General features: G+C 48.1%; 30 non-coding genes across 30 annotated transcripts; 17 read left to right on the top strand and 13 right to left on the bottom strand.

The window, feature by feature from the left end:
• The first annotated feature begins 236 nt into the window (after positions 1–236).
• On the top strand, positions 237–309 carry TRNAR-UCG (transfer RNA arginine (anticodon UCG)). Its single transcript has one exon. It is a non-coding gene; the product is annotated as a tRNA-Arg (tRNA).
• An 866-nt stretch (positions 310–1175) lies between these two features.
• Positions 1176–1286, bottom strand: TRNAL-CAA (transfer RNA leucine (anticodon CAA)). The gene is made up of 2 exons: positions 1249–1286; positions 1176–1221 (listed from the first exon to the last, which is right to left on the bottom strand). It is a non-coding gene; the product is annotated as a tRNA-Leu (tRNA).
• Positions 1287–2499: 1213 nt separating this feature from the next.
• TRNAL-CAA (transfer RNA leucine (anticodon CAA)) lies at positions 2500–2610 on the bottom strand. Its single transcript has 2 exons — positions 2573–2610; positions 2500–2545 (listed from the first exon to the last, which is right to left on the bottom strand). It is a non-coding gene; the product is annotated as a tRNA-Leu (tRNA).
• Positions 2611–2884: 274 nt separating this feature from the next.
• TRNAR-UCG (transfer RNA arginine (anticodon UCG)) lies at positions 2885–2957 on the top strand. Its single transcript has one exon. It is a non-coding gene; the product is annotated as a tRNA-Arg (tRNA).
• Positions 2958–3823: 866 nt separating this feature from the next.
• Positions 3824–3933, bottom strand: TRNAL-CAA (transfer RNA leucine (anticodon CAA)). The gene is made up of 2 exons: positions 3896–3933; positions 3824–3869 (listed from the first exon to the last, which is right to left on the bottom strand). It is a non-coding gene; the product is annotated as a tRNA-Leu (tRNA).
• Positions 3934–4207: 274 nt separating this feature from the next.
• Positions 4208–4280, top strand: TRNAR-UCG (transfer RNA arginine (anticodon UCG)). Its single transcript has one exon. It is a non-coding gene; the product is annotated as a tRNA-Arg (tRNA).
• Positions 4281–5146: 866 nt separating this feature from the next.
• On the bottom strand, positions 5147–5257 carry TRNAL-CAA (transfer RNA leucine (anticodon CAA)). Its single transcript has 2 exons — positions 5220–5257; positions 5147–5192 (listed from the first exon to the last, which is right to left on the bottom strand). It is a non-coding gene; the product is annotated as a tRNA-Leu (tRNA).
• Positions 5258–5531: 274 nt separating this feature from the next.
• Positions 5532–5604, top strand: TRNAR-UCG (transfer RNA arginine (anticodon UCG)). The gene has a single exon. It is a non-coding gene; the product is annotated as a tRNA-Arg (tRNA).
• An 857-nt stretch (positions 5605–6461) lies between these two features.
• Positions 6462–6572, bottom strand: TRNAL-CAA (transfer RNA leucine (anticodon CAA)). The gene is made up of 2 exons: positions 6535–6572; positions 6462–6507 (listed from the first exon to the last, which is right to left on the bottom strand). It is a non-coding gene; the product is annotated as a tRNA-Leu (tRNA).
• A 274-nt stretch (positions 6573–6846) lies between these two features.
• TRNAR-UCG (transfer RNA arginine (anticodon UCG)) lies at positions 6847–6919 on the top strand. Its single transcript has one exon. It is a non-coding gene; the product is annotated as a tRNA-Arg (tRNA).
• An 866-nt stretch (positions 6920–7785) lies between these two features.
• On the bottom strand, positions 7786–7896 carry TRNAL-CAA (transfer RNA leucine (anticodon CAA)). The gene is made up of 2 exons: positions 7859–7896; positions 7786–7831 (listed from the first exon to the last, which is right to left on the bottom strand). It is a non-coding gene; the product is annotated as a tRNA-Leu (tRNA).
• Positions 7897–8170: 274 nt separating this feature from the next.
• Positions 8171–8243, top strand: TRNAR-UCG (transfer RNA arginine (anticodon UCG)). Its single transcript has one exon. It is a non-coding gene; the product is annotated as a tRNA-Arg (tRNA).
• Positions 8244–9109: 866 nt separating this feature from the next.
• Positions 9110–9219, bottom strand: TRNAL-CAA (transfer RNA leucine (anticodon CAA)). The gene is made up of 2 exons: positions 9182–9219; positions 9110–9155 (listed from the first exon to the last, which is right to left on the bottom strand). It is a non-coding gene; the product is annotated as a tRNA-Leu (tRNA).
• A 274-nt stretch (positions 9220–9493) lies between these two features.
• Positions 9494–9566, top strand: TRNAR-UCG (transfer RNA arginine (anticodon UCG)). Its single transcript has one exon. It is a non-coding gene; the product is annotated as a tRNA-Arg (tRNA).
• An 866-nt stretch (positions 9567–10432) lies between these two features.
• TRNAL-CAA (transfer RNA leucine (anticodon CAA)) lies at positions 10433–10543 on the bottom strand. The gene is made up of 2 exons: positions 10506–10543; positions 10433–10478 (listed from the first exon to the last, which is right to left on the bottom strand). It is a non-coding gene; the product is annotated as a tRNA-Leu (tRNA).
• A 274-nt stretch (positions 10544–10817) lies between these two features.
• Positions 10818–10890, top strand: TRNAR-UCG (transfer RNA arginine (anticodon UCG)). Its single transcript has one exon. It is a non-coding gene; the product is annotated as a tRNA-Arg (tRNA).
• Positions 10891–12140: 1250 nt separating this feature from the next.
• Positions 12141–12213, top strand: TRNAR-UCG (transfer RNA arginine (anticodon UCG)). Its single transcript has one exon. It is a non-coding gene; the product is annotated as a tRNA-Arg (tRNA).
• Positions 12214–13463: 1250 nt separating this feature from the next.
• Positions 13464–13536, top strand: TRNAR-UCG (transfer RNA arginine (anticodon UCG)). Its single transcript has one exon. It is a non-coding gene; the product is annotated as a tRNA-Arg (tRNA).
• A 1250-nt stretch (positions 13537–14786) lies between these two features.
• Positions 14787–14859, top strand: TRNAR-UCG (transfer RNA arginine (anticodon UCG)). The gene has a single exon. It is a non-coding gene; the product is annotated as a tRNA-Arg (tRNA).
• Positions 14860–15725: 866 nt separating this feature from the next.
• On the bottom strand, positions 15726–15836 carry TRNAL-CAA (transfer RNA leucine (anticodon CAA)). Its single transcript has 2 exons — positions 15799–15836; positions 15726–15771 (listed from the first exon to the last, which is right to left on the bottom strand). It is a non-coding gene; the product is annotated as a tRNA-Leu (tRNA).
• Positions 15837–16110: 274 nt separating this feature from the next.
• On the top strand, positions 16111–16183 carry TRNAR-UCG (transfer RNA arginine (anticodon UCG)). Its single transcript has one exon. It is a non-coding gene; the product is annotated as a tRNA-Arg (tRNA).
• Positions 16184–17433: 1250 nt separating this feature from the next.
• TRNAR-UCG (transfer RNA arginine (anticodon UCG)) lies at positions 17434–17506 on the top strand. Its single transcript has one exon. It is a non-coding gene; the product is annotated as a tRNA-Arg (tRNA).
• An 866-nt stretch (positions 17507–18372) lies between these two features.
• TRNAL-CAA (transfer RNA leucine (anticodon CAA)) lies at positions 18373–18482 on the bottom strand. Its single transcript has 2 exons — positions 18445–18482; positions 18373–18418 (listed from the first exon to the last, which is right to left on the bottom strand). It is a non-coding gene; the product is annotated as a tRNA-Leu (tRNA).
• A 274-nt stretch (positions 18483–18756) lies between these two features.
• TRNAR-UCG (transfer RNA arginine (anticodon UCG)) lies at positions 18757–18829 on the top strand. Its single transcript has one exon. It is a non-coding gene; the product is annotated as a tRNA-Arg (tRNA).
• An 866-nt stretch (positions 18830–19695) lies between these two features.
• On the bottom strand, positions 19696–19806 carry TRNAL-CAA (transfer RNA leucine (anticodon CAA)). The gene is made up of 2 exons: positions 19769–19806; positions 19696–19741 (listed from the first exon to the last, which is right to left on the bottom strand). It is a non-coding gene; the product is annotated as a tRNA-Leu (tRNA).
• A 1212-nt stretch (positions 19807–21018) lies between these two features.
• TRNAL-CAA (transfer RNA leucine (anticodon CAA)) lies at positions 21019–21129 on the bottom strand. The gene is made up of 2 exons: positions 21092–21129; positions 21019–21064 (listed from the first exon to the last, which is right to left on the bottom strand). It is a non-coding gene; the product is annotated as a tRNA-Leu (tRNA).
• A 274-nt stretch (positions 21130–21403) lies between these two features.
• Positions 21404–21476, top strand: TRNAR-UCG (transfer RNA arginine (anticodon UCG)). Its single transcript has one exon. It is a non-coding gene; the product is annotated as a tRNA-Arg (tRNA).
• An 866-nt stretch (positions 21477–22342) lies between these two features.
• TRNAL-CAA (transfer RNA leucine (anticodon CAA)) lies at positions 22343–22453 on the bottom strand. Its single transcript has 2 exons — positions 22416–22453; positions 22343–22388 (listed from the first exon to the last, which is right to left on the bottom strand). It is a non-coding gene; the product is annotated as a tRNA-Leu (tRNA).
• A 274-nt stretch (positions 22454–22727) lies between these two features.
• TRNAR-UCG (transfer RNA arginine (anticodon UCG)) lies at positions 22728–22800 on the top strand. The gene has a single exon. It is a non-coding gene; the product is annotated as a tRNA-Arg (tRNA).
• Positions 22801–24050: 1250 nt separating this feature from the next.
• Positions 24051–24123, top strand: TRNAR-UCG (transfer RNA arginine (anticodon UCG)). Its single transcript has one exon. It is a non-coding gene; the product is annotated as a tRNA-Arg (tRNA).
• The last annotated feature ends 877 nt before the right edge of the window (positions 24124–25000 follow it).

Raw genomic sequence — 25000 nt, 5'->3', positions numbered from 1 at the left:
TCTCTACACGTGGGGCTCTAGGAATCACTTAGCAACATGAAGGGGCTGTATTAACCCTGTGCACCTAGGACCTCTTGCAAATGACCTTCCTAAAGCATGACCTTGGCACCAAGTCAAACTTTTCACATCTTGTCTAGCAAATCCACTGGAGCAAAGCGAGTATTGGAAAAGGTCAGAGGTCAACCTTAACCGGTGGCCTAGTCCGCATGCCACAAAGTTGAGCAAGAGCTGCGGCAGACCGCGTGGCCTAATGGATAAGGCGTCTGACTTCGGATCAGAAGATTGAGGGTTCAAGTCCCTTCGTGGTCGGTGTCTTTGTTGCTCTTCAATTCCACTGGCCCTTACTTGTGAAATTCTCACTCCATTTATTCTTGGCCCAAGCACAAGTGTCACATTTAACAGCATGGCCTGGCAAAGCTCTCACAACTCTCTGATCTTCATGAACCCTGCTCCAAAAAATTCAAGGAAGACTTTTTACTCAGAGTATAGTATCAAGTCAATGAAACTCCAGGGCTATTGATCTGGTCAGTTAAGTAGCACAGGGCTTTGTTAATCACTTTCAGCTGCTTTGGTGTTAATGAAATCAACAACAGGTGCACTGGACGGGCAACAATGAGATGACCCCCAAAAGAGAAATGGTTTTACAGGCGGAGGCCACTGACATACAGTTTTTTCCCTGTTCATCTTTTTATTTTTCAGAGCGTTTTTCACTAGTTTTGTATTTGGCTAGCGTCCGTGTCACTACTGGTAGCATGAGGCGATCCCTGGACCCTACAGAGGTTGCACAGGCAGTCTAACTCCTCCAGCATGGCACATCAATACATGCCATTGCCAGCAGGGTTGCTATGTCTCCCAGCATAGTCTCACGAGCGTGGAGGAGATTCCGGGAGACAGGCAGTTAATCTAGGAGAGCTGGACAGGGCCGTGGAAGGTCCTTAAGCCATCAGCAGGACCGGTATCTGCTTCTTTGTGCAAGGAGGAACAGGATGAGCACTGGCAGAGGCAGAGAAGATGATCTCCAGCATGTAAGTCCAGATATCCAGCATACCACGTTTGTCCATTGAGATGTGACGTGCTTTAAAAGTGTTCCTTTCCTTGTTTTGAGCAGTGTTGTTTCTGTGGTAGCCCCGAAAAGCTGAGCAGTTGCGGTGGTTGTAGAGGAAAGTAAATGTGATTGTCAGAAGTGGGATTTGAACCCACGCCTCCATTTGGAGACCAGAACACACACGCAATGTGAAGAAGGGAACTCTTGAGTCTGGCGCCTTAGACCACTCGGCCATCCTGACAAGAGACACTGACTTCCCTGTCCTTCCTCTTGAAATGTTCTCTACACGTGGGGCTCTAGGAATCACTTAGCAACATGAAGGGGCTGTATTAACCCTGTGCACCTAGGACCTCTTGCAAATGACCTTCCTAAAGCATGACCTTGGCACCAAGTCAAACTTTTCACATCTTGTCTAGCAAATCCACTGGAGCAAAGCGAGTATTGGAAAAGGTCAGAGGTCAACCTTAACCGGTGGCCTAGTCCGCATGCCACAAAGTTGAGCAAGAGCTGCAGCAGACCGCGTGGCCTAATGGATAAGGCGTCTGACTTCAGATCAGAAGATTGAGGGTTCAAGTTCCTTCGTGGTCGGTGTCTTTGTTGCTCTTCAATTCCACTGGCCCTTACTTGTGAAATTCTCACTCCATTTATTCTTGGCCCAAGCACAAGTGTCACATTTAACAGCATGGCCTGGCAAAGCTCTCACAACTCTCTGATCTTCATGAACCCTGCTCCAAAAAATTCAAGGAAGACTTTTTACTCAGAGTATAGTATCAAGTCAATGAAACTCCAGGGCTATTGATCTGGTCAGTTAAGTAGCACAGGGCTTTGTTAATCACTTTCAGCTGCTTTGGTGTTAATGAAATCAACAACAGGTGCACTGGACGGGCAACAATGAGATGACCCCCAAAAGAGAAATGGTTTTACAGGTGGAGGCCACTGACATACAGTTTTTTCCCTGCTCATCTTTTTATTTTTCAGAGCGTTTTTCACTAGTTTTGCATTTGGCTAGCGTCCGTGTCACTACTGGTAGCATGAGGCGATCCCTGGACCCTACAGAGGTTGCACAGGCAGTCTAACTCCTCCAGCATGGCACATCAATACATGCCATTGCCAGCAGGGTTGCTATGTCTCCCAGCATAGTCTCACGAGCGTGGAGGAGATTCCGGGAGACAGGCAGTTAATCTAGGAGAGCTGGACAGGGCCGTGGAAGGTCCTTAAGCCATCAGCAGGACCGGTATCTGCTTCTTTGTGCAAGGAGGAACAGGATGAGCACTGGCAGAGGCAGAGAAGATGATCTCCAGCATGCAAGTCCAGATATCCAGCATGCCACGTTTGTCCATTGAGATGTGACGTGCTTTAAAAGTGTTCCTTTCCTTGTTTTGAGCAGTGTTGTTTCTGTGGTAGCCCCGAAAAGCTGAGCGGTTGCGGTGGTTGTAGAGGAAAGTAAATGTGATTGTCAGAAGTGGGATTTGAACCCACGCCTCCATTTGGAGACCAGAACACACACGCAATGTGAAGAAGGGAACTCTTGAGTCTGGCGCCTTAGACCACTCGGCCATCCTGACAAGAGACACCGACTTCCCTGTCCTTCCTCTTGAAATGTTCTCTACACGTGGGGCTCTAGGAATCACTTAGCAACATGAAGGGGCTGTATTAACCCTGTGCACCTAGGACCTCTTGCAAATGACCTTCCTAAAGCATGACCTTGGCACCAAGTCAAACTTTTCACATCTTGTCTAGCAAATCCAGTGGAGCAAAGCGAGTATTGGAAAAGGTCAGAGGTCAACCTTAACCGGTGGCCTAGTCCGCATGCCACAAAGTTGAGCAAGAGCTGCGGCAGACCGCGTGGCCTAATGGATAAGGCGTCTGACTTCGGATCAGAAGATTGAGGGTTCAAGTCCCTTCGTGGTCGGTGTCTTTGTTGCTCTTCAATTCCACTGGCCCTTACTTGTGAAATTCTCACTCCATTTATTCTTGGCCCAAGCACAAGTGTCACATTTAACAGCATGGCCTGGCAAAGCTCTCACAACTCTCTGATCTTCATGAACCCTGCTCCAAAAAATTCAAGGAAGACTTTTTACTCAGAGTATAGTATCAAGTCAATGAAACTCCAGGGCTATTGATCTGGTCAGTTAAGTAGCACAGGGCTTTGTTAATCACTTTCAGCTGCTTTGGTGTTAATGAAATCAACAACAGGTGCACTGGACGGGCAACAATGAGATGACCCCCAAAAGAGAAATGGTTTTACAGGCGGAGGCCACTGACATACAGTTTTTTCCCTGCTCATCTTTTTATTTTTCAGAGCGTTTTTCACTAGTTTTGCATTTGGCTAGCGTCCGTGTCACTACTGGTAGCATGAGGCGATCCCTGGACCCTACAGAGGTTGCACAGGCAGTCTAACTCCTCCAGCATGGCACATCAATACATGCCATTGCCAGCAGGGTTGCTATGTCTCCCAGCATAGTCTCACGAGCGTGGAGGAGATTCCGGGAGACAGGCAGTTAATCTAGGAGAGCTGGACAGGGCCGTGGAAGGTCCTTAAGCCATCAGCAGGACCGGTATCTGCTTCTTTGTGCAAGGAGGAACAGGATGAGCACTGGCAGAGGCAGAGAAGATGATCTCCAGCATGTAAGTCCAGATATCCAGCATGCCACGTTTGTCCATTGAGATGTGACGTGCTTTAAAAGTGTTCCTTTCCTTGTTTTGAGCAGTGTTGTTTCTGTGGTAGCCCCGAAAAGCTGAGCGGTTGCGGTGGTTGTAGAGGAAAGTAAATGCGATTGTCAGAAGTGGGATTTGAACCCACGCCTCCATTTGGAGACCAGAACACACACGCAATGTGAAGAGGGAACTCTTGAGTCTGGCGCCTTAGACCACTCGGCCATCCTGAAAAGAGACACCAACTTCTCGGTCCTTCCTCTTGAAATGTCCTCTACACGTGGGGCTCTAGGAATCACTTAGCAACATGAAGGGGCTGTATTAACCCTGTGCACCTAGGACCTCTTGCAAATGACCTTCCTAAAGCATGACCTTGGGACCAAGTCAAACTTTTCACATCTTGTCTAGCAAATCCACTGGAGCAAAGCGAGTATTGGAAAAGGTCAGAGGTCAACCTTAACCGGTGGCCTAGTCCGCATGCCACAAAGTTGAGCAAGAGCTGCGGCAGACTGCGTGGCCTAATGGATAAGGCGTCTGACTTCGGATCAGAAGATTGAGGGTTCAAGTCCCTTCGCGGTCGGTGTCTTTGTTGCTCTTCAATTCCACTGGCCCTTACTTGTGAAATTCTCACTCCATTTATTCTTGGCCCAAGCACAAGTGTCACATTTAACAGCATGGCCTGGCAAAGCTCTCACAACTCTCTGATCTTCATGAACCCTGCTCCAAAAAATTCAAGGAAGACTTTTTACTCAGAGTATAGTATCAAGTCAATGAAACTCCAGGGCTATTGATCTGGTCAGTTAAGTAGCACAGGGCTTTGTTAATCACTTTCAGCTGCTTTGGTGTTAATGAAATCAACAACAGGTGCACTGGACGGGCAACAATGAGATGACCCCCAAAAGAGAAATGGTTTTACAGGTGGAGGCCACTGACATACAGTTTTTTCCCTGCTCATCTTTTTATTTTTCAGAGCGTTTTTCACTAGTTTTGCATTTGGCTAGCGTCCGTGTCACTACTGGTAGCATGAGGCGATCCCTGGACCCTACAGAGGTTGCACAGGCAGTCTAACTCCTCCAGCATGGCACATCAATACATGCCATTGCCAGCAGGGTTGCTATGTCTCCCAGCATAGTCTCACGAGCGTGGAGGAGATTCCGGGAGACAGGCAGTTAATCTAGGAGAGCTGGACAGGGCCGTGGAAGGTCCTTAAGCCATCAGCAGGACCGGTATCTGCTTCTTTGTGCAAGGAGGAACAGGATGAGCACTGGCAGAGGCAGAGAAGATGATCTCCAGCATGTAAGTCCAGATATCCAGCATGCCACGTTTGTCCATTGAGATGTGACGTGCTTTAAAAGTGTTCCTTTCCTTGTTTTGAGCAGTGTTGTTTCTGTGGTAGCCCCGAAAAGCTGAGCGGTTGCGGTGGTTGTAGAGGAAAGTAAATGCGATTGTCAGAAGTGGGATTTGAACCCACGCCTCCATTTGGAGACCAGAACACACACGCAATGTGAAGAAGGGAACTCTTGAGTCTGGCGCCTTAGACCACTCGGCCATCCTGACAAGAGACACTGACTTTCCTGTCCTTCCTCTTGAAATGTTCTCTACACGTGGGGCTCTAGGAATCACTTAGCAACATGAAGGGGCTGTATTAACCCTGTGCACCTAGGACCTCTTGCAAATGACCTTCCTAAAGCATGACCTTGGCACCAAGTCAAACTTTTCACATCTTGTCTAGCAAATCCACTGGAGCAAAGCGAGTATTGGAAAAGGTCAGAGGTCAACCTTAACCGGTGGCCTAGTCCGCATGCCACAAAGTTGAGCAAGAGCTGCGGCAGACCGCGTGGCCTAATGGATAAGGCGTCTGACTTCGGATCAGAAGATTCAGGGTTCAAGTCCCTTCGTGGTCGGTGTCTTTGTTGCTCTTCAATTCCACTGGCCCTTACTTGTGAAATTCTCACTCCATTTATTCTTGGCCCAAGCACAAGTGTCACATTTAACAGCATGGCCTGGCAAAGCTCTCACAACTCTCTGATCTTCATGAACCCTGCTCCAAAAAATTCAAGGAAGACTTTTTACTCAGAGTATAGTATCAAGTCAATGAAACTCCAGGGCTATTGATCTGGTCAGTTAAGTAGCACAGGGCTTTGTTAATCACTTTCAGCTGCTTTGGTGTTAATGAAATCAACAACAGGTGCACTGGACGTGCAACAATGAGATGACCCCCAAAAGAGAAATGGTTTTACAGGCGGAGGCCACTGACATACAGTTTTTTCCCTGTTCATCTTTTTATTTTTCAGAGCGTTTTTCACTAGTTTTGCATTTGGCTAGCGTCCGTGTCACTACTGGTAGCATGAGGCGATCCCTGGATCCTACAGAGGATGCACAGGCAGTCTAACTCCTCCAGCATGGCACATCAATACATGCCATTGCCAGCAGGGTTGCTATGTCTCCCAGCATAGTCTCACGAGCGTGGAGGAGATTCCGGGAGACAGGCAGTTAATCTAGGAGAGCTGGACAGGGCCGTGGAAGGTCCTTAAGCCATCAGCAGGACCGGTATCTGCTTCTTTGTGCAAGGAGGAACAGGATGAGCACTGGCAGAGGCAGAGAAGATGATCTCCAGCATGTAAGTCCAGATATCCAGCATGCCACGTTTGTCCATTGAGATGTGACGTGCTTTAAAAGTGTTCCTTTCCTTGTTTTGGGCAGTGTTGTTTCTGTGGTAGCCCCGAAAAGCTGAGCGGTTGCAGAGTAAAGTAAATGTGATTGTCAGAAGTGGGATTTGAACCCACGCCTCCATTTGGAGACCAGAACACACACGCAATGTGAAGAAGGGAACTCTTGAGTCTGGCGCCTTAGACCACTCGGCCATCCTGACAAGAGACACTGACTTCCCTGTCCTTCCTCTTGAAATGTTCTCTACACGTGGGGCTCTAGGAATCACTTAGCAACATGAAGGGGCTGTATTAACCCTGTGCACCTAGGACCTCTTGCAAATGACCTTCCTAAAGCATGACCTTGGCACCAAGTCAAACTTTTCACATCTTGTCTAGCAAATCCACTGGAGCAAAGCGAGTATTGGAAAAGGTCAGAGGTCAACCTTAACCGGTGGCCTAGTCCGCATGCCACAAAGTTGAGCAAGAGCTGCGGCAGACCGCGTGGCCTAATGGATAAGGCGTCTGACTTCGGATCAGAAGATTGAGGGTTCAAGTCCCTTCGTGGTCGGTGTCTTTGTTGCTCTTCAATTCCACTGGCCCTTACTTGTGAAATTCTCACTCCATTTATTCTTGGCCCAAGCACAAGTGTCACATTTAACAGCATGGCCTGGCAAAGCTCTCACAACTCTCTGATCTTCATGAACCCTGCTCCAAAAAATTCAAGGAAGACTTTTTACTCAGAGTATAGTATCAAGTCAATGAAACTCCAGGGGTATTGATCTGGTCAGTTAAGTAGCACAGGGCTTTGTTAATCACTTTCAGCTGCTTTGGTGTTAATGAAATCAACAACAGGTGCACTGGACGGGCAACAATGAGATGACCCCCAAAAGAGAAATGGTTTTACAGGCGGAGGCCACTGACATACAGTTTTTTCCCTGCTCATCTTTTTATTTTTCAGAGCGTTTTTCACTAGTTTTGCATTTGGCTAGCGTCCGTGTCACTACTGGTAGCATGAGGCGATCCCTGGACCCTACAGAGGTTGCACAGGCAGTCTAACTCCTCCAGCATGGCACATCAATACATGCCATTGCCAGCAGGGTTGCTATGTCTCCCAGCATAGTCTCACGAGCGTGGAGGAGATTCCGGGAGACAGGCAGTTAATCTAGGAGAGCTGGACAGGGCCGTGGAAGGTCCTTAAGCCATCAGCAGGACCGGTATCTGCTTCTTTGTGCAAGGAGGAACAGGATGAGCACTGGCAGAGGCAGAGAAGATGATCTCCAGCATGTAAGTCCAGATATCCAGCATGCCACGTTTGTCCATTGAGATGTGACGTGCTTTAAAAGTGTTCCTTTCCTTGTTTTGAGCAGTGTTGTTTCTGTGGTAGCCCCGAAAAGCTGAGCGGTTGCGGTGGTTGTAGAGTAAAGTAAATGTGATTGTCAGAAGTGGGATTTGAACCCACGCCTCCATTTGGAGACCAGAACACACACGCAATGTGAAGAAGGGAACTCTTGAGTCTGGCGCCTTAGACCACTCGGCCATCCTGACAAGAGACCCCGACTTCCCTGTCCTTCCTCTTGAAATGTTCTCTACACGTGGGGCTCTAGGAATCACTTAGCAACATGAAGGGGCTGTATTAACCCTGTGCACCTAGGACCTCTTGCAAATGACCTTCCTAAAGCATGACCTTGGCACCAAGTCAAACTTTTCACATCTTGTCTAGCAAATCCACTGGAGCAAAGCGAGTATTGGAAAAGGTCAGAGGTCAACCTTAACCGGTGGCCTAGTCCGCATGCCACAAAGTTGAGCAAGAGCTGCGGCAGACCACGTGGCCTAATGGATAAGGCGTCTGACTTCGGATCAGAAGATTGAGGGTTCAAGTCCCTTCGTGGTCGGTGTCTTTGTTGCTCTTCAATTCCACTGGCCCTTACTTGTGAAATTCTCACTCCATTTATTCTTGGCCCAAGCACAAGTGTCACATTTAACAGCATGGCCTGGCAAAGCTCTCACAACTCTCTGATCTTCATGAACCCTGCTCCAAAAAATTCAAGGAAGACTTTTTACTCAGAGTATAGTATCAAGTCAATGAAACTCCAGGGCTATTGATCTGGTCAGTTAAGTAGCACAGGGCTTTGTTAATCACTTTCAGCTGCTTTGGTGTTAATGAAATCAACAACAGGTGCACTGGACGGGCAACAATGAGATGACCCCCAAAAGAGAAATGGTTTTACAGGCGGAGGCCACTGACATACAGTTTTTTCCCTGCTCATCTTTTTATTTTTCAGAGCGTTTTTCACTAGTTTTGCATTTGGCTAGCGTCCGTGTCACTACTGGTAGCATGAGGCGATCCCTGGACCCTACAGAGGTTGCACAGGCAGTCTAACTCCTCCAGCATGGCACATCAATACATGCCATTGCCAGCACGGTTGCTATGTCTCCCAGCATAGTCTCACGAGCGTGGAGGAGATTCCGGGAGACAGGCAGTTAATCTAGGAGAGCTGGACAGGGCCGTGGAAGGTCCTTAAGCCATCAGCAGGACCGGTATCTGCTTCTTTGTGCAAGGAGGAACAGGATGAGCACTGGCAGAGGCAGAGAAGATGATCTCCAGCATGTAAGTCCAGATATCCAGCATGCCACGTTTGTCCATTGAGATGTGACGTGCTTTAAAAGTGTTCCTTTCCTTGTTTTGAGCAGTGTTGTTTCTGTGGTAGCCCCAAAAAGCTGAGCGGTTGCGGTGGTTGTAGAGGAAAGTAAATGTGATTGTCAGAAGTGGGATTTGAACCCACGCCTCCATTTGGAGACCAGAACACACACGCAATGTGAAGAGGGAACTCTTGAGTCTGGCACCTTAGACCACTCGGCCATCCTGACAAGAGACACTGACTTCCCTGTCCTTCCTCTTGAAATGTCCTCTACACGTGGGGCTCTAGGAATCACTTAGCAACATGAAGGGGCTGTATTAACCCTGTGCACCTAGGACCTCTTGCAAATGACCTTCCTAAAGCATGACCTTGGCACCAAGTCAAACTTTTCACATCTTGTCTAGCAAATCCACTGGAGCAAAGCGAGTATTGGAAAAGGTCAGAGGTCAACCTTAACCGGTGGCCTAGTCCGCATGCCACAAAGTTGAGCAAGAGCTGCAGCAGACCGCGTGGCCTAATGGATAAGGCGTCTGACTTCGGATCAGAAGATTGAGGGTTCAAGTCCCTTCGTGGTCGGTGTCTTTGTTGCTCTTCAATTCCACTGGCCCTTACTTGTGAAATTCTCACTCCATTTATTCTTGGCCCAAGCACAAGTGTCACATTTAACAGCATGGCCTGGCAAAGCTCTCACAACTCTCTGATCTTCATGAACCCTGCTCCAAAAAATTCAAGGAAGACTTTTTACTCAGAGTATAGTATCAAGTCAATGAAACTCCAGGGCTATTGATCTGGTCAGTTAAGTAGCACAGGGCTTTGTTAATCACTTTCAGCTGCTTTGGTGTTAATGAAATCAACAACAGGTGCACTGGACGGGCAACAATGAGATGACCCCCAAAAGAGAAATGGTTTTACAGGCGGAGGCCACTGACATACAGTTTTTTCCCTGTTCATCTTTTTATTTTTCAGAGCGTTTTTCACTAGTTTTGCATTTGGCTAGCGTCCGTGTCACTACTGGTAGCATGAGGCGATCCCTGGATCCTACAGAGGTTGCACAGGCAGTCTAACTCCTCCAGCATGGCACATCAATACATGCCATTGCCAGCAGGGTTGCTATGTCTCCCAGCATAGTCTCACGAGCGTGGAGGAGATTCCGGGAGACAGGCAGTTAATCTAGGAGAGCTGGACAGGGCCGTGGAAGGTCCTTAAGCCATCAGCAGGACCGGTATCTGCTTCTTTGTGCAAGGAGGAACAGGATGAGCACTGGCAGAGGCAGAGAAGATGATCTCCAGCATGTAAGTCCAGATATCCAGCATGCCACGTTTGTCCATTGAGATGTGACGTGCTTTAAAAGTGTTCCTTTCCTTGTTTTGAGCAGTGTTGTTTCTGTGGTAGCCCCGAAAAGCTGAGCGGTTGCGGTGGTTGTAGAGTAAAGTAAATGTGATTGTCAGAAGTGGGATTTGAACCCACGCCTCCATTTGGAGACCAGAACACACACGCAATGTGAAGAAGGGAACCCTTGAGTCTGGCGCCTTAGACCACTCGGCCATCCTGACAAGAGACACCGACTTCCCTGTCCTTCCTCTTGAAATGTCCTCTACACGTGGGGCTCTAGGAATCACTTAGCAACATGAAGGGGCTGTATTAACCCTGTGCACCTAGGACCTCTTGCAAATGACCTTCCTAAAGCATGACCTTGGCACCAAGTCAAACTTTTCACATCTTGTCTAGCAAATCCACTGGAGCAAAGCGAGTATTGGAAAAGGTCAGAGGTCAACCTTAACCGGTGGCCTAGTCCGCATGCCACAAAGTTGAGCAAGAGCTGCAGCAGACCGCGTGGCCTAATGGATAAGGCGTCTGACTTCGGATCAGAAGATTGAGGGTTCAAGTCCCTTCGTGGTCGGTGTCTTTGTTGCTCTTCAATTCCACTGGCCCTTACTTGTGAAATTCTCACTCCATTTATTCTTGGCCCAAGCACAAGTGTCACATTTAACAGCATGGCCTGGCAAAGCTCTCACAACTCTCTGATCTTCATGAACCCTGCTCCAAAAAATTCAAGGAAGACTTTTTACTCAGAGTATAGTATCAAGTCAATGAAACTCCAGGGCTATTGATCTGGTCAGTTAAGTAGCACAGGGCTTTGTTAATCACTTTCAGCTGCTTTGGTGTTAATGAAATCAACAACAGGTGCACTGGACGGGCAACAATGAGATGACCCCCAAAAGAGAAATGGTTTTACAGGCGGAGGCCACTGACATACAGTTTTTTCCCTGTTCATCTTTTTATTTTTCAGAGCGTTTTTCACTAGTTTTGTATTTGGCTAGCGTCCGTGTCAATACTGGTAGCATGAGGCGATCCCTGGACCCTACAGAGGTTGCACAGGCAGTCTAACTCCTCCAGCATGGCACATCAATACATGCCATTGCCAGCAGGGTTGCTATGTCTCCCAGCATAGTCTCACGAGCGTGGAGGAGATTCCGGGAGACAGGCAGTTAATCTAGGAGAGCTGGACAGGGCCGTGGAAGGTCCTTAAGCCATCAGCAGGACCTGTATCTGCTTCTTTGTGCAAGGAGGAACAGGATGAGCACTGGCAGAGGCAGAGAAGATGATCTCCAGCATGTAAGTCCAGATATCCAGCATGCCACGTTTGTCCATTGAGATGTGACGTGCTTTAAAAGTGTTCCTCTCCTTGTTTTGAGCAGTGTTGTTTCTGTGGTAGCCCCAAAAAGCTGAGCGGTTGCGGTGGTTGTAGAGGAAAGTAAATGCGATTGTCAGAAGTGGGATTTGAACCCACGCCTCCATTTGGAGACCAGAACACATACGCAATGTGAAGAGGGAACTCTTGAGTCTGGCGCCTTAGACCACTCGGCCATCCTGAGAAGAGACACTGTCTTTCCTGTCCTTCCTCTTGAAATGTCCTCTACACGTGGGGCTCTAGGAATCACTTAGCAACATGAAGGGGCTGTATTAACCCTGTGCACCTAGGACCTCTTGCAAATGACCTTCCTAAAGCATGACCTTGGCACCAAGTCAAACTTTTCACATCTTGTCTAGCAAATCCACTGGAGCAAAGCGAGTATTGGAAAAGGTCAGAGGTCAACCTTAACCGGTGGCCTAGTCCGCATGCCACAAAGTTGAGCAAGAGCTGCGGCAGACCGCGTGGCCTAATGGATAAGGCGTCTGACTTCGGATCAGAAGATTGAGGGTTCAAGTCCCTTCGTGGTCGGTGTCTTTGTTGCTCTTCAATTCCACTGGCCCTTACTTGTGAAATTCTCACTCCATTTATTCTTGGCCCAAGCACAAGTGTCACATTTAACAGCATGGCCTGGCAAAGCTCTCACAACTCTCTGATCTTCATGAACCCTGCTCCAAAAAATTCAAGGAAGACTTTTTACTCAGAGTATAGTATCAAGTCAATGAAACTCCAGGGCTATTGATCTGGTCAGTTAAGTAGCACAGGGCTTTGTTAATCACTTTCAGCTGCTTTGGTGTTAATGAAATCAACAACAGGCGCACTGCACGGGCAACAATGAGATGACCCCCAAAAGAGAAATGGTTTTACAGGCGGAGGCCACTGACATACAGTTTTTTCCCTGCTCATCTTTTTATTTTTCAGAGCGTTTTTCACTAGTTTTGCATTTGGCTAGCGTCCGTGTCACTACTGGTAGCATGAGGCGATTCCTGGACCCTACAGAGGTTGCACAGGCAGTCTAACTCCTCCAGCATGGCACATCAATACATGCCATTGCCAGCACGGTTGCTATGTCTCCCAGCATAGTCTCACGAGCGTGGAGGAGATTCCGGGAGACAGGCAGTTAATCTAGGAGAGCTGGACAGGGCCGTGGAAGGTCCTTAAGCCATCAGCAGGACCGGTATCTGCTTCTTTGTGCAAGGAGGAACAGGATGAGCACTGGCAGAGGCAGAGAAGATGATCTCCAGCATGTAAGTCCAGATATCCAGCATGCCACGTTTGTCCATTGAGATGTGACGTGCTTTAAAAGTGTTCCTTTCCTTGTTTTGAGCAGTGTTGTTTCTGTGGTAGCCCCGAAAAGCTGAGCGGTTGCGGTGGTTGTAGAGGAAAGTAAATGCGATTGTCAGAAGTGGGATTTGAACCCACGCCTCCATTTGGAGACCAGAACACATACGCAATGTGAAGAGGGAACTCTTGAGTCTGGCGCCTTAGACCACTCGGCCATCCTGAGAAGAGACACTGTCTTTCCTGTCCTTCCTCTTGAAATGTCCTCTACACGTGGGGCTCTAGGAATCACTTAGCAACATGAAGGGGCTGTATTAACCCTGTGCACCTAGGACCTCTTGCAAATGACCTTCCTAAAGCATGACCTTGGCACCAAGTCAAACTTTTCACATCTTGTCTAGCAAATCCACTGGAGCAAAGCGAGTATTGGAAAAGGTCAGAGGTCAACCTTAACCGGTGGCCTAGTCCGCATGCCACAAAGTTGAGCAAGAGCTGCGGCAGACCGCGTGGCCTAATGGATAAGGCGTCTGACTTCGGATCAGAAGATTGAGGGTTCAAGTCCCTTCGTGGTCGGTGTCTTTGTTGCTCTTCAATTCCACTGGCCCTTACTTGTGAAATTCTCACTCCATTTATTCTTGGCCCAAGCACAAGTGTCACATTTAACAGCATGGCCTGGCAAAGCTCTCACAACTCTCTGATCTTCATGAACCCTGCTCCAAAAAATTCAAGGAAGACTTTTTACTCAGAGTATAGTATCAAGTCAATGAAACTCCAGGGCTATTGATCTGGTCAGTTAAGTAGCACAGGGCTTTGTTAATCACTTTCAGCTGCTTTGGTGTTAATGAAATCAACAACAGGTGCACTGGACGGGCAACAATGAGATGACCCCCAAAAGAGAAATGGTTTTACAGGCGGAGGCCACTGACATACAGTTTTTTCCCTGCTCATCTTTTTATTTTTCAGAGCGTTTTTCACTAGTTTTGCATTTGGCTAGCGTCCGTGTCACTACTGGTAGCATGAGGCGATTCCTGGACCCTACAGAGGTTGCACAGGCAGTCTAACTCCTCCAGCATGGCACATCAATACATGCCATTGCCAGCACGGTTGCTATGTCTCCCAGCATAGTCTCACGAGCGTGGAGGAGATTCCGGGAGACAGGCAGTTAATCTAGGAGAGCTGGACAGGGCCGTGGAAGGTCCTTAAGCCATCAGCAGGACCGGTATCTGCTTCTTTGTGCAAGGAGGAACAGGATGAGCACTGGCAGAGGCAGAGAAGATGATCTCCAGCATGTAAGTCCAGATATCCAGCATGCCACGTTTGTCCATTGAGATGTGACGTGCTTTAAAAGTGTTCCTCTCCTTGTTTTGAGCAGTGTTGTTTCTGTGGTAGCCCCAAAAAGCTGAGCGGTTGCGGTGGTTGTAGAGGAAAGTAAATGCGATTGTTAGAAGTGGGATTTGAACCCACGCCTCCATTTGGAGACCAGAACACACACGCAATGTGAAGAGGGAACTCTTGAGTCTGGCACCTTAGACCACTCGGCCATCCTGACAAGAGACACCGTCTTTCCTGTCCTTCCTCTTGAAATGTCCTCTACACGTGGGGCTCTAGGAATCACTTAGCAACATGAAGGGGCTGTATTAACCCTGTGCACCTAGGACCTCTTGCAAATGACCTTCCTAAAGCATGACCTTGGCACCAAGTCAAACTTTTCACATCTTGTCTAGCAAATCCACTGGAGCAAAGCGAGTATTGGAAAAGGTCAGAGGTCAACCTTAACCGGTGGCCTAGTCCGCATGCCACAAAGTTGAGCAAGAGCTGCGGCAGACCGCGTGGCCTAATGGATAAGGCGTCTGACTTCGGATCAGAAGATTGAGGGTTCAAGTCCCTTCGTGGTCGGTGTCTTTGTTGCTCTTCAATTCCACTGGCCCTTACTTGTGAAATTCTCACTCCATTTATTCTTGGCCCAAGCACAAGTGTCACATTTAACAGCATGGCCTGGCAAAGCTCTCACAACTCTCTGATCTTCATGAACCCTGCTCCAAAAAATTCAAGGAAGACTTTTTACTCAGAGTATAGTATCAAGTCAATGAAACTCCAGGGCTATTGATCTGGTCAGTTAAGTAGCACAGGGCTTTGTTAATCACTTTCAGCTGCTTTGGTGTTAATGTAATCAACAACAGGTGCACTGGACGGGCAACAATGAGATGACCCCCAAAAGAGAAATGGTTTTACAGGCGGAGGCCACTGACATACAGTTTTTTCCCTGCTCATCTTTTTATTTTTCAGAGCGTTTTTCACTAGTTTTGCATTTGGCTAGCGTCCGTGTCACTACTGGTAGCATGAGGCGATCCCTGGACCCTACAGAGGTTGCACAGGCAGTCTAACTCCTCCAGCATGGCACATCAATACATGCCATTGCCAGCAGGGTTGCTATGTCTCCCAGCATAGTCTCACGAGCGTGGAGGAGATTCCGGGAGAAAGGCAGTTAATCTAGGAGAGCTGGACAGGGCCGTGGAAGGTCCTTAAGCCATCAGCAGGACCGGTATCTGCTTCTTTGTGCAAGGAGGAACAGGATGAGCACTGGCAGAGGCAGAGAAGATGATCTCCAGCATGTAAGTCCAGATATCCAGCATGCCACGTTTGTCCATTGAGATGTGACGTGCTTTAAAAGTGTTCCTTTCCTTGTTTTGAGCAGTGTTGTTTCTGTGGTAGCCCCGAAAAGCTGAGCGGTTGCGGTGGTTGTAGAGTAAAGTAAATGTGATTGTCAGAAGTGGGATTTGAACCCACGCCTCCATTTGGAGACCAGAACACACACGCAATGTGAAGAAGGGAACTCTTGAGTCTGGCGCCTTAGACCACTCGGCCATCCTGACAAGAGACACCAACTTCCCTGTCCTTCCTCTTGAAATGTCCTCTACACGTGGGGCTCTAGGAATCACTTAGCAACATGAAGGGGCTGTATTAACCCTGTGCACCTAGGACCTCTTGCAAATGACCTTCCTAAAGCATGACCTTGGCACCAAGTCAAACTTTTCACATCTTGTCTAGCAAATCCACTGGAGCAAAGCGAGTATTGGAAAAGGTCAGAGGTCAACCTTAACCGGTGGCCTAGTCCGCATGCCACAAAGTTGAGCAAGAGCTGCAGCAGACCGCGTGGCCTAATGGATAAGGCGTCTGACTTCGGATCAGAAGATTGAGGGTTCAAGTCCCTTCGTGGTCGGTGTCTTTGTTGCTCTTCAATTCCACTGGCCCTTACTTGTGAAATTCTCACTCCATTTATTCTTGGCCCAAGCACAAGTGTCACATTTAACAGCATGGCCTGGCAAAGCTCTCACAACTCTCTGATCTTCATGAACCCTGCTCCAAAAAATTCAAGGAAGACTTTTTACTCAGAGTATAGTATCAAGTCAATGAAACTCCAGGGCTATTGATCTGGTCAGTTAAGTAGCACAGGGCTTTTTTAATCACTTTCAGCTGCTTTGGTGTTAATGAAATCAACAACAGGTGCACTGGACGGGCAACAATGAGATGACCCCCAAAAGAGAAATGGTTTTACAGGCGGAGGCCACTGACATACAGTTTTTTCCCTGTTCATCTTTTTATTTTTCAGAGCGTTTTTCACTAGTTTTGTATTTGGCTAGCGTCCGTGTCACTACTGGTAGCATGAGGCGATCCCTGGACCCTACAGAGGTTGCACAGGCAGTCTAACTCCTCCAGCATGGCACATCAATACATGCCATTGCCAGCAGGGTTGCTATGTCTCCCAGCATAGTCTCACGAGCGTGGAGGAGATTCCGGGAGACAGGCAGTTAATCTAGGAGAGCTGGACAGGGCCGTGGAAGGTCCTTAAGCCATCAGCAGGACCGGTATCTGCTTCTTTGTGCAAGGAGGAACAGGATGAGCACTGGCAGAGGCAGAGAAGATGATCTCCAGCATGTAAGTCCAGATATCCAGCATGCCACGTTTGTCCATTGAGATGTGACGTGCTTTAAAAGTGTTCCTTTCCTTGTTTTGAGCAGTGTTGTTTCTGTGGTAGCCCCAAAAAGCTGAGCGGTTGCGGTGGTTGTAGAGGAAAGTAAATGTGATTGGCAGAAGTGGGATTTGAACCCACGCCTCCATTTGGAGACCAGAACACACACGCAATGTGAAGAGGGAACTCTTGAATCTGGCGCCTTAGACCACTCGGCCATCCTGACAAGAGACTCCGACTTTCCTGTCCTTCCTCTTGAAATGTCCTCTACACGTGGGGCTCTAGGAATCACTTAGCAACATGAAGGGGCTGTATTAACCCTGTGCACCTAGGACCTCTTGCAAATGACCTTCCTAAAGCATGACCTTGGCACCAAGTCAAACTTTTCACATCTTGTCTAGCAAATCCACTGGAGCAAAGCGAGTATTGGAAAAGGTCAGAGGTCAAGCTTAACCGGTGGCATAGTCCGCATGCCACAAAGTTGAGCAAGAGCTGCGGCAGACCGCGTGGCCTAATGGATAAGGCGTCTGACTTCGGATCAGAAGATTGAGGGTTCAAGTCCCTTCGTGGTCGGTGTCTTTGTTGCTCTTCAATTCCACTGGCCCTTACTTGTGAAATTCTCACTCCATTTATTCTTGGCCCAAGCACAAGTGTCACATTTAACAGCATGGCCTGGCAAAGCTCTCACAACTCTCTGATCTTCATGAACCCTGCTCCAAAAAATTCAAGGAAGACTTTTTACTCAGAGTATAGTATCAAGTCAATGAAACTCCAGGGCTATTGATCTGGTCAGTTAAGTAGCACAGGGCTTTTTTAATCACTTTCAGCTGCTTTGGTGTTAATGAAATCAACAACAGGTGCACTGGACGGGCAACAATAAGATGACCCCCAAAAGAGAAATGGTTTTACAGGCGGAGGCCACTGACATACAGTTTTTTCCCTGTTCATCTTTTTATTTTTCAGAGCGTTTTTCACTAGTTTTGTATTTGGCTAGCGTCCGTGTCACTACTGGTAGCATGAGGCGATCCCTGGACCCTACAGAGGTTGCACAGGCAGTCTAACTCCTCCAGCATGGCACATCAATACATGCCATTGCCAGCAGGGTTGCTATGTCTCCCAGCATAGTCTCACGAGCATGGAGGAGATTCCGGGAGAAAGGCAGTTAATCTAGGAGAGCTGGACAGGGCCGTGGAAGGTCCTTAAGCCATCAGCAGGACCGGTATCTGCTTCTTTGTGCAAGGAGGAACAGGATGAGCACTGGCAGAGGCAGAGAAGATGATCTCCAGCATGTAAGTCCAGATATCCAGCATGCCACGTTTGTCCATTGAGATGTGACGTGCTTTAAAAGTGTTCCTTTCCTTGTTTTGAGCAGTGTTGTTTCTGTGGTAGCCCCGAAAAGCTGAGCAGTTGCGGTGGTTGTAGAGGAAAGTAAATGCGATTGTCAGAAGTGGGATTTGAACCCACGCCTCCATTTGGAGACCAGAACACACACGCAATGTGAAGAGGGAACTCTTGAGTCTGGCGCCTTAGACCACTCGGCCATCCTGAAAAGAGACACCAACTTCTTTGTCCTTCCTCTTGAAATGTCCTCTAAACGTGGGGCTCTAGGAATCACTTAGCAACATGAAGGGGCTGTATTAACCCTGTGCACCTAGGACCTCTTGCAAATGACCTTCCTAAAGCATGACCTTGGCACCAAGTCAAACTTTTCACATCTTGTCTAGCAAATCCACTGGAGCAAAGCGAGTATTGGAAAAGGTCAGAGGTCAACCTTAACCGGTGGCCTAGTCCGCATGCCACAAAGTTGAGCAAGAGCTGCGGCAGACTGCGTGGCCTAATGGATAAGGCGTCTGACTTCGGATCAGAAGATTGAGGGTTCAAGTCCCTTCGTGGTCGGTGTCTTTGTTGCTCTTCAATTCCACTGGCCCTTACTTGTGAAATTCTCACTCCATTTATTCTTGGCCCAAGCACAAGTGTCACATTTAACAGCATGGCCTGGCAAAGCTCTCACAACTCTCTGATCTTCATGAACCCTGCTCCAAAAAATTCAAGGAAGACTTTTTACTCAGAGTATAGTATCAAGTCAATGAAACTCCAGGGCTATTGATCTGGTCAGTTAAGTAGCACAGGGCTTTGTTAATCACTTTCAGCTGCTTTGGTGTTAATGAAATCAACAACAGGTGCACTGGACGGGCAACAATGAGATGACCCCCAAAAGAGAAATGGTATTACAGGTGGAGGCCACTGACATACAGTTTTTTCCCTGCTCATCTTTTTATTTTTCAGAGCGTTTTTCACTAGTTTTGCATTTGGCTAGCGTCCGTGTCACTACTGGTAGCATGAGGCGATCCCTGGACCCTACAGAGGTTGCACAGGCAGTCTAACTCCTCCAGCATGGCACATCAATACATGCCATTGCCAGCAGGGTTGCTATGTCTCCCAGCATAGTCTCACGAGCGTGGAGGAGATTCCGGGAGACAGGCAGTTAATCTAGGAGAGCTGGACAGGGCCGTGGAAGGTCCTTAAGCCATCAGCAGGACCGGTATCTGCTTCTTTGTGCAAGGAGGAACAGGATGAGCACTGGCAGAGGCAGAGAAGATGATCTCCAGCATGCAAGTCCAGATATCCAGCATGCCACGTTTGTCCATTGAGATGTGACGTGCTTTAAAAGTGTTCCTTTCCTTGTTTTGAGCAGTGTTGTTTCTGTGGTAGCCCCGAAAAGCTGAGCGGTTGCGGTGGTTGTAGAGGAAAGTAAATGTGATTGTCAGAAGTGGGATTTGAACCCACGCCTCCATTTGGAGACCAGAACACACACGCAATGTGAAGAAAGGAACTCTTGAGTCTGGCGCCTTAGACCACTCGGCCATCCTGACAAGAGACACCGACTTCCCTGTCCTTCCTCTTGAAATGTTCTCTACACGTGGGGCTCTAGGAATCACTTAGCAACATGAAGGGGCTGTATTAACCCTGTGCACCTAGGACCTCTTGCAAATGACCTTCCTAAAGCATGACCTTGGCACCAAGTCAAACTTTTCACATCTTGTCTAGCAAATCCACTGGAGCAAAGCGAGTATTGGAAAAGGTCAGAGGTCAACCTTAACCGGTGGCCGAGTCCGCATGCCACAAAGTTGAGCAAGAGCTGCGCAGACCGTGTGGCCTAATGAATAAGGCGTCTGACTTCGGATCAGAAGATTGAGGGTTCAAGTCCCTTCGTGGACGGTGTCTTTGTTGCTCTTCAATTCCACTGGCCCTTACTTGTGAAATTCTCACTCCATTTATTCTTGGCCCAAGCACAAGTGTCACATTTAACAGCATGGCCTGGCAAAGCTCTCACAACTCTCTGATCTTCATGAACCCTGCTCCAAAAAATTCAAGGAAGACTTTTTACTCAGAGTATAGTATCAAGTCAATGAAACTCCAGGGCTATTGATCTGGTCAGTTAAGTAGCACAGGGCTTTGTTAATCACTTTCAGCTGCTTTGGTGTTAATGAAATCAACAACAGGTGCACTGGACGGGCAACAATGCGATGACCCCCAAAAGAGAAATGGTTTTACAGGCGGAGGCCACTGACATACAGTTTTTTCCCTGCTCATCTTTTTATTTTTCAGAGCGTTTTTCACTAGTTTTGTATTTGGCTAGCGTCCGTGTCACTACTGGTAGCATGAGGCGATCCCTGGACCCTACAGAGGTTGCACAGGCAGTCTAACTCCTCCAGCATGGCACATCAATACATGCCATTGCCAGCAGAGTTGCTATGTCTCCCAGCATAGTCTCACGAGCGTGGAGGAGATTCCGGGAGAAAGGCAGTTAATCTAGGAGAGCTGGAGAGGGCCGTGGAAGGTCCTTAAGCCATCAGCAGGACCGGTATCTGCTTCTTTGTGCAAGGAGGAACAGGATGAGCACTGGCAGAGGCAGAGAAGATGATCTCCAGCATGCAAGTCCAGATATCCAGCATGCCACGTTTGTCCATTGAGATGTGACGTGCTTTAAAAGTGTTCCCTTCCTTGTTTTGAGCAGTGTTGTTTCTGTGGTAGCCCCGAAAAGCTGAGCGGTTGCGGTGGTTGTAGAGGAAAGTAAATGTGATTGTCAGAAGTGGGATTTGAACCCACGCCTCCATTTGGAGACCAGAACACACACGCAATGTGAAGAAGGGAACTCTTGAGTCTGGCGCCTTAGACCACTCGGCCATCCTGACAAGAGACACCGACTTCCCTGTCCTTCCTCTTGAAATGTTCTCTACACGTGGGGCTCTAGGAATCACTTAGCAACATGAAGGGGCTGTATTAACCCTGTGCACCTAGGACCTCTTGCAAATGACCTTCCTAAAGCATGACCTTGGCACCAAGTCAAACTTTTCACATCTTGTCTAGCAAATCCACTGGAGCAAAGCGAGTATTGGAAAAGGTCAGAGGTCAACCTTAACCGGTGGCCTAGTCCGCATGCCACAAAGTTGAGCAAGAGCTGCGGCAGACCGCGTGGCCTAATGGATAAGGCGTCTGACTTCGGATCAGAAGATTGAGGGTTCAAGTCCCTTCGTGGTCGGTGTCTTTGTTGCTCTTCAATTCCACTGGCCCTTACTTGTGAAATTCTCACTCCATTTATTCTTGGCCCAAGCACAAGTGTCACATTTAACAGCATGGCCTGGCAAAGCTCTCACAACTCTCTGATCTTCATGAACCCTGCTCCAAAAAATTCAAGGAAGACTTTTTACTCAGAGTATAGTATCAAGTCAATGAAACTCCAGGGCTATTGATCTGGTCAGTTAAGTAGCACAGGGCTTTGTTAATCACTTTCAGCTGCTTTGGTGTTAATGAAATCAACAACAGGTGCACTGGACGGGCAACAATGAGATGACCCCCAAAAGAGAAATGGTTTTACAGGCGGAGGCCACTGACATACAGTTTTTTCCCTGTTCATCTTTTTATTTTTCAGAGCGTTTTTCACTAGTTTTGTATTTGGCTAGCGTCCGTGTCACTACTGGTAGCATGAGGCGATCCCTGGACCCTACAGAGGTTGCACAGGCAGTCTAACTCCTCCAGCATGGCACATCAATACATGCCATTGCCAGCAGGGTTGCTATGTCTCCCAGCATAGTCTCACGAGCGTGGAGGAGATTCCGGGAGACAGGCAGTTAATCTAGGAGAGCTGGACAGGGCCGTGGAAGGTCCCTAAGCCATCAGCAGGACCGGTATCTGCTTCTTTGTGCAAGGAGGAACAGGATGAGCACTGGCAGAGGCAGAGAAGATGATCTCCAGCATGTAAGTCCAGATATCCAGCATACCACGTTTGTCCATTGAGATGTGACGTGCTTTAAAAGTGTTCCTTTCCTTGTTTTGAGCAGTGTTGTTTCTGTGGTAGCCCCGAAAAGCTGAGCGGTTGCGGTGGTTGTAGAGGAAAGTAAATGTGATTGTCAGAAGTGGGATTTGAACCCACGCCTCCATTTGGAGACCAGAACACACACGCAATGTGAAGAAGGGAACTCTTGAGTCTGGCGCCTTAGACCACTCGGCCATCCTGACAAGAGACACCGACTTTCCTGTCCTTCCTCTTGAAATGTCCTCTACACGTGGGGCTCTAGGAATCACTTAGCAACATGAAGGGGCTGTATTAACCCTGTGCACCTAGGACCTCTTGCAAATGACCTTCCTAAAGCATGACCTTGGCACCAAGTCAAACTTTTCACATCTTGTCTAGCAAATCCACTGGAGCAAAGCGAGTATTGGAAAAGGTCAGAGGTCAACCTTAACCGGTGGCCTAGTCCGCATGCCACAAAGTTGAGCAAGAGCTGCGGCAGACCGCGTGGCCTAATGGATAAGGCGTCTGACTTCGGATCAGAAGATTGAGGGTTCAAGTCCCTTCGTGGTCGGTGTCTTTGTTGCTCTTCAATTCCACTGGCCCTTACTTGTGAAATTCTCACTCCATTTATTCTTGGCCCAAGCACAAGTGTCACATTTAACAGCATGGCCTGGCAAAGCTCTCACAACTCTCTGATCTTCATGAACCCTGCTCCAAAAAATTCAAGGAAGACTTTTTACTCAGAGTATAGTATCAAGTCAATGAAACTCCAGGGCTATTGATCTGGTCAGTTAAGTAGCACAGGGCTTTGTTAATCACTTTCAGCTGCTTTGGTGTTAATGAAATCAACAACAGGTGCACTGGACGGGCAACAATGCGATGACCCCCAAAAGAGAAATGGTTTTACAGGCGGAGGCCACTGACATACAGTTTTTTCCCTGCTCATCTTTTTATTTTTCAGAGCGTTTTTCACTAGTTTTGTATTTGGCTAGCGTCCGTGTCACTACTGGTAGCATGAGGCGATCCCTGGACCCTACAGAGGTTGCACAGGCAGTCTAACTCCTCCAGCATGGCACATCAATACATGCCATTGCCAGCAGGGTTGCTATGTCTCCCAGCATAGTCTCACGAGCGTGGAGGAGATTCCGGGAGAAAGGCAGTTAATCTAGGAGAGCTGGAGAGGGCCGTGGAAGGTCCTTAAGCCATCAGCAGGACCGGTATCTGCTTCTTTGTGCAAGGAGGAACAGGATGAGCACTGGCAGAGGCAGAGAAGATGATCTCCAGCATGCAAGTCCAGATATCCAGCATGCCACGTTTGTCCATTGAGATGTGACGTGCTTTAAAAGTGTTCCTTTCCTTGTTTTGAGCAGTGTTGTTTCTGTGGTAGCCCCGAAAAGCTGAGCGGTTGCGGTGGTTGTAGAGGAAAGTAAATGTGATTGTCAGAAGTGGGATTTGAACCCACGCCTCCATTTGGAGACCAGAACACACACGCAATGTGAAGAGGGAACTCTTGAGTCTGGCACCTTAGACCACTCGGCCATCCTCACAAGAAACACCGACTTCCCTGTCCTTCCTCTTGAAATGTCCTCTACACGTGGGGCTCTAGGAATCAATTAGCAACATGAAGGGGCTGTATTAACCCTGTGCACCTAGGACCTCTTGCAAATGACCTTCCTAAAGCATGACCTTGGCACCAAGTCAAACTTTTCACATCTTGTCTAGCAAATCCACTGGAGCAAAGCGAGTATTGGAAAAGGTCAGAGGTCAACCTTAACCGGTGGCCTAGTCCGCATGCCACAAAGTTGAGCAAGAGCTGCAGCAGACCGCGTGGCCTAATGGATAAGGCGTCTGACTTCGGGTCAGAAGATTGAGGGTTCAAGTCCCTTCGTGGTCGGTGTCTTTGTTGCTTTTCAATTCCACTGGCCCTTACTTGTGAAATTCTCACTCCATTTATTCTTGGCCCAAGCACAAGTGTCACATTTAACAGCATGGCCTGGCAAAGCTCTCACAACTCTCTGATCTTCATGAACCCTGCTCCAAAAAATTCAAGGAAGACTTTTTACTCAGAGTATAGTATCAAGTCAATGAAACTCCAGGGCTATTGATCTGGTCAGTTAAGTAGCACAGGGCTTTGTTAATCACTTTCAGCTGCTTTGGTGTTAATGAAATCAACAACAGGTGCACTGGACGGGCAACAATGAGATGACCCCCAAAAGAGAAATGGTTTTACAGGCGGAGGCCACTGACATACAGTTTTTTCCCTGCTCATCTTTTTATTTTTCAGAGCGTTTTTCACTAGTTTTGCATTTGGCTAGCGTCCGTGTCACTACTGGTAGCATGAGGCGATCCCTGGACCCTACAGAGGTTGCACAGGCAGTCTAACTCCTCCAGCATGGCACATCAATACATGCCATTGCCAGCAGGGTTGCTATGTCTCCCAGCATAGTCTCACGAGCGTGGAGGAGATTCCGGGAGACAGGCAGTTAATCTAGGAGAGCTGGAGAGGGCCGTGGAAGGTCCTTAAGCCATCAGCAGGACCGGTATCTGCTTCTTTGTGCAAGGAGGAACAGGATGAGCACTGGCAGAGGCAGAGAAGATGATCTCCAGCATGCAAGTCCAGATATCCAGCATGCCACGTTTGTCCATTGAGATGTGACGTGCTTTAAAAGTGTTCCTTTCCTTGTTTTGAGCAGTGTTGTTTCTGTGGTAGCCCCGAAAAGCTGAGCGGTTGCGGTGGTTGTAGAGGAAAGTAAATGTGATTGTCAGAAGTG

This window comes from Staurois parvus, unplaced genomic scaffold (genome assembly GCF_062004578.1).
Source record: "Staurois parvus isolate SC_StPar_1 unplaced genomic scaffold, SC_StPar_1.0 ptg002946l, whole genome shotgun sequence".
NCBI lineage: Eukaryota > Metazoa > Chordata > Amphibia > Anura > Ranidae > Staurois > Staurois parvus.
The sequence above is the reverse complement of the archived record's forward strand: the minus strand, read 5'-3'. Positions and strand labels throughout refer to the sequence as shown.